At 35.8% G+C, this 9719-nt stretch overlaps 1 pseudogene; it reads left to right on the top strand.

Moving 5' to 3' along the window:
- The first annotated feature begins 410 nt into the window (after positions 1 to 410).
- LOC124898607 lies at positions 411 to 9489 on the top strand (annotated as a pseudogene).
- The last annotated feature ends 230 nt before the right edge of the window (positions 9490 to 9719 follow it).

The following is a 9719-nucleotide window of genomic DNA, read 5'->3' as shown; positions in this document are numbered from 1 at the left end:
TTTTCATATTAAGTATGTCATATGCTTCATTTATAGAAGTCATTTGTGTCATTTTTGATAATCTACTACACAACATTTATGGAAGTCAATTGACAACCTATCAAAAAATGTTAGTAAACGTCTTGATTTGCTGAAGTTTGTTGCTATTTGAAGGAATAAGAGCTATATTTATTGAATATTGTTGCTCTTAAATGCTTTCATAATTGATGAATATGGCATTACGCTATATTTTAATTATTTTTTTGTAGGCTGAACGAAAAGTGAAGAATATGAATACTAAGAAATGGTCAATTTTTGAGGATTGGAAGGAAATCTTTGACAAGGATAGAGCAACTGGAGAGTTTGCAGAAGCACTGCTAGATGCTACTGAGGAAATTTAAAAGAGTCCAACTCCACCACTTTGTAATGACATGAGTTTGGGATTTCTTATTGATGTTGATGATGAAGAAGAAGGTAATGTTTATCATAGCTCTAAAGTAGGTACTGGAGAAGCTTAAAATGCCGCTGGACATAGTGCATTTACTACAGCTGAAGATGCCACTGAACCTAGTTCATTTAGTGGAGCCAAAAATGCCACTAGACCTAGTGTGTTTAGTAGAGAAGAGAATGTCGTTGTAGCTAGTGCTGGTGTAATACCCTACATTTTGGACTAGAATGAAAATCCGACATTCCTATGCGTAGATATTTCAAAAGCCTCGAATCCTATGTAAATTTAGTGTGTTAATAAATTATGTAATGTGGGAATCTATTTGAGCATGAATTTAGATCATAGAGGACCCCTAACTTAAGTACAAGTTGAAAGCTTTTCTATCATTCTAGTGAGCGCCAAAACTTGGGTGAACTTCAATCGATCATATAACTTGTTGTATATTACTAACTGGGTGGTTTATTATATATCAAATGAAATATCTTTGAATTAGCTTTCCAGCTATACCAATTTCGCCTAAATCTGATATTGGAGCAAAGAGTTATCCCCATTTTATTTCAGCATGTCAAGCTGGAAAACTGTGACGACGTTTCTGACGGGCTATCACATTTTTGACGACCTTTTTAATGACGTTGTCACATTCTGATGATATTTCTGACAACTTCGTCATCCCTGGGCAGAAAATCAAGAATTTGGACTCCTTTTGTGACGACCATTCGTGACGGCCTATCACGGACCTGACGGCCTGTCACGGATGGCGTCAAGTATACTTTTTCTACAATTGAGGGACATTTTACTAAGGGTATTTTGGTCTTTTTCCTTCAATTCCCACGACTTATAAGCCTCAAGGAGCGTATTATATTCCATTCTCTTTAGTTAAACATCTCAAAAAATTCTGTCATACACTCTCAACCACAACATTAGGGTTTCCTCTCAAGATCAAAACTCTCAAGAACAAGCCCTACGATTTTCATAGAAGAGTCTATTTCAAGGAAATTTCACCATCAATCTTCACGAATTCTTAATCTAAGGTATGTGTATTGTTCATCCATGGGCCCCTTTTATTCATGGAGCTCAAGAATCATGTTTTAAATTATAAATTGTGATTTCCTTGTTGTTTTATGACTATATTCATGTTAATGATTGTTGTTTGGATTCAAGGTTGTATGTTGATGTGTTTTTCATGAATCATGTGAATAGGTTAGTTGGAAACCCATGAATTTGGGTGGTTCAAGATTTCTAAATTTGTTAAGTATACCTATGCTCAATATTATGCATGCAAGGTGTTTGATAAAATGCTTAGGATGCTAGAAATTCATGCTTACATGGTTCCATGATATCTAAATGACAAGTCCATGTAAGCTTTATACTTTAATATAAATTCCATGCTATTGATGTGTTGTTATTGTTGTGGTATGAAGCATGTATGATAATGGAGATATACTATATGTACATGAAATATATCCATGCACTCCCTACCATGCTTAAGATGTTGAAGAACTACATGAAGCATAATATCCCCTACTTATGAAAAAGTGAATTGTGGACTCCAATCTTATAATCAAGTCAGTCATGTTGTGTCAGTTTCCTTCCATCGAGTCCTGGGGGTATTCGTACTCGAAAATGTAGTTGTATGCCTAGAGCCATGTCATGTTATCACGATACTCTCAGTCAAGCCATGATCTATAGAATTTAGTAAGTCATGTGACTCAGAAAAAATCCAGTAACCTCAGTAATCTCAGTAATTCAGTGATCTTAGTACTCAGTAATATCTGTAACCTTAGTATTCAATGTCAATCTCAATAATTTCAGTACTCTCAACTAGTCCTCAGAACTTAGTACATTTCGTCAGTCATCGAAATCCAATAAACTTAGTTTAGCTCCACTAAACAATACCACTAGTATCAGTCTAGTTAATCAATATCAGTTCAGCTAATCATTTTAGTTCAGTTATTTAGTTCGGCCCAATTATTTAGTTCAATGTCTTTCAGATAGCAGTAGTATTAAGCACCGAGTGAGCCTAGGGATGGAGACTCATCCGTTAGATTAAGGCTGAGATCCTTAGAAGCAATTCCTAAGTTCCAGAACTACATAGCCAGCGTAGGTATGAGATGTCACTCGTTAGATAAGACTGACATACTCAGGGGTCACCCATTAGGACATTTATATGTATAGGACTGATCTCAGGAGTCACCCGATAGATTAGGAATGACTCTACAGCAAATGACTTTACTGGTGGCGCTGTACTGGCACCCTTCCATTCAGGGCAGAAATTGGACCCTAGTCAGCTTAACTTGGGGCATGTCATTTAGATGAACAGATCCCACAGTTTCAGTTATAGAATCAAGGCTTTTAGATACAGTCAACTCAGCTTAGTAGTATAGATTCAGTACTGTTAGATATAGTCAATGCTTATCATTGTAAATACACTTCAAAATCACCCATTAGCTAGGACTGATCTCAACTATGATTAATCAGTATCAGAATCATTAGATTTAAAGATCACCCGCTAGATAGGAATGATCTCAGAGTAAGTCAAATCATCCTTATTATCAGTATACTCATGATTACCCACTAGATAGGACTGATCTCAGATTTAGTTACTCCAAGAAGAACGGAACTCAGATAGTTTCATCAGAACTTAGACTGTCAGATACAGTTGCTCAATATCAGTTACATAGGTTAGGCTGATCATCACAGTTATATCAGTTATATCAGTTTTCTTAACTCATGTATCAGTCATATTAGTTATCAGAATTCATGATATCAGTATTCGGCTTCACGACTGTCAGACAAAGTCAACCAAACTAGTTCTTCATAATTTGAATTGTCAGAAATAGTCATTCATCTATTCAGTATCTCAGTATCAGTACACTCATGTTGTCAGTATTCATACTTAGTAGTCAATATGTCCACGAGTTCAGTTACAGTTATGTATGCATGTATGTATTCTCACGTTCATATTAGTCAGAATTGTTCATCCATATAACCCTTTGCATTTAGCCTACCTCATAAGTATATTCAGTATATTTAGACGTACTAACACATTTGCACTATGGTGCTTTATCTTATGTTACAACACAGGTTCAGAGGCATGAGCTCCAGATCAGCGGTAGCATTCTAGTGTTCAGAGTTTGCAGTGAGTCCTTCTCATTCAAAGATGATATGATTATTGCTACATTTACTATTTAGTTGCTAGATGGAGTTAGTTGGAGACATGTTCCTTCAACTCCTTATACAGTTCAGTTAGAGGCTTTCAGACTAGATTTCAGATTAGATATTCAGATCTCATTATTATTAGTATTTATGACTTATTTTGGTATTGTTATACCTTTTTCTGACATTTTGTTATCAGACGTTTATTCAGTTCAAACCTTATGGCTTTTCATGTTCATGTTTTCGCATTTTATGATATATTATGTAGTATACAGGTACAGATATCAGTCATGGGTTAGCTTGTGGTCCTTCGGGGTCATGAGCACCGTGTAGCATTTCAGTTGAGAAAGGTATTACAAACTTGGTATCAGAGCCAGGTTCAATAGAGTTCTAGGAAGTCTGAAAGTCATATCTAGTAGAGTTTTGTACATGCGTGTGTTGTGCACCATACTTATGTGCAGGATTCTATGAGATGTTTTAGGAACAGTTTCCCTTCTTTTAATATTCATGTCGTGCCAGCAAGTCAGTTTAGCAATCAAGCAGTCAAATTTGTATAGCTTGTTTTCTCATCCTTGTATCTATTCATGCTATCCAAAACCTCAGAGAATGTAACAATTTCAAGGTAGAACCTCCTAGTAGTTGCAAGTTCAGTTCATCTCATTCATCATTCATTAGCTTCTGACTCCCGAAGTTTAGTTATAATCTAGTTTGTAGATGCCTTGTGCATCACCCAGTATCTCCGTAAGGTAAGCATTCTTAGAGGGACATAGCGTCCCAAGGGGGAGATACCCCACCTTCTCTTAACGCTCTCATGCCTTACATCCTTCAATTTCTCCTTGCATAATGAATTCGGTCTAGAATAGAGGGTACTCATAATTTGACCTTCAAGTTAGACCTCAGCTGTAAGTCAAGTATTCAGAGGTTCAGTTCAGTTCATGATGTTCAGTCCATATGTCACGTAGCAGAATCAGTCATGTTCTCATGTTTTAGTTCAATATTAGTTCCTTTACCATTGCATGTTCAGTTGCATGTTCGTGAGTCAGTTCAGTCATGTATTCACGTATCAGATATGTGTAGTCCGCTTATCGGTACTTTCAGTCATGTATTCACGTATTATGTCACTCATATAATCATGCATCAGATATACATGGATTCAACTTATCAGTTAAGCATCAGATATGCATTCTCAGTTTGAGAAACTCAGTTTATCGGAACACTCAGTCCTATATTCATAAATTAGCTTCGCATGCATCAGATATGCATATACAGTATGATATGCTCAGTTTTCAGTCATGTCGGCCATGAAATCATGATCAGTTATTCATGTTATATATTTGTGTAAGTTTCCTTTTCTCTCATCTCAGCCAGTATCATTCGAGGATGAATGTTTCCAAGGAGGAGATATTGTAATACCCCACATCTCGGACTAGGATAAAAATCCATCATTCCTATGTGTAGATGTTTCAAAAGCTTTAAATCCTATGTAAATTTAGTGTGTTAATCAATTAGGTAGTGTGTAAATCTATTTGAGCATGAATTTATATCATAGAGGTCCCCTAACTCAAGTACAAGTTGAAAACTTTCCTATCGTTCAAGTTTTAGTGAACGTCAAAACTTGGGTCAACTTCAATCAATCATAACTCGTTGTATATGACTAACTGGGTGGTTTATTATATATCAAATGAAATATCTTTGAATTATCTTTCCAACGATACCAATTTCGCATATATTCGATATTGGAGCAAAGAGTTATCCCCATTTTATTTCAGCATGTCAAGCTGGAAAACTGAGACGACGTTTTTGATGGGCTATCATATTTCTGACGACCTTTTTAACGACGTCGTCACATTATGATGATATCTCTGACAACGTCGTCAGTCTGGGTAGAAAATCAAGAATTTTGAGTCCTTTTGTGACGACCATTCGTGATGGCCTATCACAGACCTGACGGCCTATCACGGATGGCGTCAAGTATATTTTTCCTACAATTGAGGGACATTTTAGTAAGGGTATTTTGGTCTTTTTACTTCAATTCCCACAACTTATAATCCTCAAAGAGTGTATTATCTTCCTTTCTCTTTAGTTAAACATCTCAAAAAGCTCTCTCATACACTCTCAACCACAAGATTAGTGTTTCCTCTCACGATCAAAACTCTCAAGAACAAGCCCTACGGTTTTCATAGAAGAGTCTACTTCAAGGAAATTTCACCGTCAATCTTCATGAATTCTTAATCTAAGGTATGCATAGTGTTCATCCATGGGTCCCTTTCATCCATGGAGCTTAAGAATCATGTTTTAAATTATAAATTGTGATTTCCTTGTTGTTTTATGACTATATTCATGTTAATGATTGTTGTTTGGATTCAAGGTTGTGTGTTGATGTGTTTTTCATGAATCATGCGAATAGGTTAGTTGGAAACCCATGAATTTGGGTGGTTCAAGATTTCTAAATTTGTTAAGTATACCTATGCTCAATATTATGCATGCAAGGTGTTTGATAAAATGCTTAGGATGCTAGAAATTCATGTTTACATGATTCCATGATATCTAAATAACAAGTCTATGTTAGCTATATACTTTAATATAAATTCCATGCTATTGATGTGTTGCTATTGTTGTGGTACGAAGCATGTATGATAATGGAGATATACTATATGTACATGAAATATATCCATGCACTCCCTACCATGCTTAAGATGTTGAAGAACTACGTGAAGTATAATATCCCCTACTTATGACAATGTGAATTGTGGACTCCAATCTTATGATCAAGTCAGTCATGTTGTGTCAGTTTCCTCCCATCGAGTCCTGGGGGTATTCGAACTCGAATATATAGTTGTGTGCCTAGAGCCATGTCATGTTATCACGATACTCTCAGTCAAGCCATGATCTATAGAATTTAGCCAGTCATGTGACTCAGGAAAAATTCAGTAACCTCAGTAATCTTAGTAGTTCAGTGATCTCAGTACTCAGTAATATGTGTAACCTTAGTATTCAATTTCAATCTTAGTAATTTCAGTACTCTCAACTAGTCCTCAGAATTCTGTACATTCCATCAGTCATCGAAATCCAGTAAACTTAGTTTAGCTCCACTAAACAATACCACTAATATCAGTCTAGTTAATCAGTATCAATTCAGCTAATCAGTTTAGTTCAATTATTCAGTTCAGCCCAATTATTTAGTTTAATGTATTTCAGATAGCAGTAGGATTCAGTAGCAGTTACATCGATTAGGTCAATCATTACAGTTATATTCATGATATCAGTATTCAGCTTCTGGACTGTTAGACACCGTCAACCAGACCAGTTCTTCATAATTCAAAATGTCAGAAATAGTTATTTATCTATTCAGTATCTAAGTATCAGTACACTCATGTTGTCAGTATTCAGACACAGTAGTCAGTATCTCCACGAGTTTAGTTACAGTTATGTATGCATGTATGAATTCCCACGTTCATATTAGTTAGCATTTTTCATGTATATAACCATTTCTATTTAGCCTACCTCACTTATATACTCAGTACATTCAGACGTACTGACGCATTTGCGCTATGGTGCTTTCTCTTATGTTACACCATAGGTTCAGAGGCACGAGCTCCAGATCAGTAGTAGCATTCCAGTGTTCAGAGTTTGCAGTGAGTTCTTCTTATTCAAGGATGATATGATTATTGCTACATTTACTATTCAGTTGCTAGATGGAGTTAGTTGGAGACATGGTCCTTCAACTTCTTATTAAGTTCAGTTAGAGGCTTTCAGACTGGATGTCAGATTAGATATTCAGATCTCATTATTTTTAGTATTTATGACTTGTTTTGGTATTGTTATACCTTTTTTAGATATTTTGTTATCAGACATTTATTCAGTTCAAACCTTATGGCCTTTCATGTTCATTTTTCTGCATTTTATGATATATTATGCAGTATACTGGTACAGATATCAGTGATGAGTTAGCTTGTGGTCCTTCGGGGTCATGAGCATCATGTAGCATTTCGGTTTAAAAAATTGGGGTATTACAACTGGAACATTAATGAAAATGTTGGATCCTGACAGACTCATAAACAAGGTGAGTATGCTAAAAGGTCCTCTTCTAATGTTAATGAAAAGAGAAAAACAAGAAAAGTAAAAAAATAGTAGAGGATAATAATAAGAGATTTCTTGACGGTATGATGGAAGTTCTTAAAATTTTTACTAAAGGTCAATACAAAAGAATGAGTGCCTTGATTGAAAAGCTCAGAGAGTGTGATTGATCTGATGTTCGTGGTCAAGTTTATTCCATCCTTAAATCCCTTGTATTTTTTGAGTTGTACATTGTAGAACAACGTATCAAAGCTGCAATGGTTCTCTATAAAGATGATAAAAAAAATAGAGTTATTTTTAAGTATGGGTGAAGATAAGCGCGACACAATGGTGTGGATGGCTGTCCATGATGAAATTTAAAGTATGACAAACTTATGGATATAAGTGGCGTCACTAGTTTGATCGTTTTTGCTTGATTAACAACTTTAAAGTATGGCAATAGTGCCATTTTTTGACACCCCTAGTTATTGCTATAGACCTAAGGATGCTAAATTTTTGTGTAACTAATGTTTGTTAAATATTTCAAATCTAGAACAAATGTGTTAAGTGTATATGTAATTTTATAGATGCTACGGCAGTTATTCAAATTCTCTTTGTAGCCATTTGACTTCTAGATTCTATGGTGCAATTTGATAGCTGCTATGACAATTAGCGGGGAAGTATAACCATTTCCTTTTTATTTGCTATGTTAGTTCTATGTTGCTTCATGTTGTGCGGCCTGCCCTTTCCTTAATTGACTAGCTATAACTCTAACTTTCAAGAAACTCCTCTGCTTTGGAATTCAACTTTCTGATCAGTGTATAATTTTTATCTGATGGTTGTGCAACAAGTTTGCTTCAAAGAATATTGCCACCAGAAATTAGTTTAGAAGTGCATGGCTAAATTATTGTCTAAACTTGAATAGTTGAAGCTCATGTTATCTTGGGTTTAACAAGTAAAAAAGTGCTCGACTCTGATAACTAGCCATAGCTGAACCTAGGCCTTCTGATAAGAGTGTGCTTGAGTCAATTGCTGGAATTAAACTTCCTAGAGGAGAAGGCATTTGCACTAGAGTGCCTCTCATCACGAGGCTCCAAAATCACAGGGAGACCGAGGTTTACTTGGAGTACAATGGAAATTTGGTTCCAACCGATGAAGCTCACATTGCAGATGTCATTATTCTCGCAACTAATGAGATTGCTAGACATGGTAAGGGCATATCCGATATCTCTTCAAAACTTATAGTGAAAAAGAATGGTGTTCCAGACTTAACGATGGTAGATTTGCCTAGAATAACTAGAGTTACAGTTCTCGGACAAATCGAAGATATGCTTGAACAAATTTCAGGTTTTATAATGGCGTATATAACACCAGAGAAAAGCATAATGAATTGGAAATGAATTGGTCTTCCTGTTAATATTTGTGTTTCTGCATTTCTTTCCTCTTGTGATGTTCTGCAGATGCAGTTGTCATATGGATTATCTGTGGAAGTTTGAATGTCTCAGCTGAGGATAATACCACTGGACAGAAGAACAAGATTACCATCACAAATGACAAGGGCAGATAATATGAGGAACATAGTGAAGGATGAGAAGATTGCGTCCAAGGTGTCCGCTGATGACAAGAAGAAGATTGAGGATGCCATTGAGCAAGCCATCTAATAGCTCGATGGTAACCAACTTGCTGAGGCTGATAAGTTTGAGGAAAAAATAAAAGAGTTTGAGAGTATTTGCAACCCAATTATTGCAAAAATATACTGGGGAGCAGGTGGTGACATAAGTGTTGGCATGGATGATGACGGTCCTGCATCTAGCGGCAGAAGTAGTGCTGAGATTGAGGAGGTAGACTAAGTTAGTAGTGCTTAATATTGTTTTGATTCTTAATTTTAAAGACCTACAATTTTTGTTTCAAAGATTCTGCGTAGCAGTTGGTTTATGGCAGAAACTTTATGACTATCATTTTCTTTTTGCAATCAGGTACAATCTTTTATTTCATAATAGTATTTCGACACCTCAAAAAAGAAAAAAAATTATATTGAATTGAACATATCTGGTGAATTTCCACCAAGTGGGATCTGGGG

Source organism: Capsicum annuum, chromosome 5 (genome assembly GCF_002878395.1).
Source record: "Capsicum annuum cultivar UCD-10X-F1 chromosome 5, UCD10Xv1.1, whole genome shotgun sequence".
Classification (NCBI taxonomy): Eukaryota; Viridiplantae; Streptophyta; class Magnoliopsida; order Solanales; family Solanaceae; genus Capsicum; species Capsicum annuum.
The sequence above is the reverse complement of the archived record's forward strand: the minus strand, read 5'-3'. Positions and strand labels throughout refer to the sequence as shown.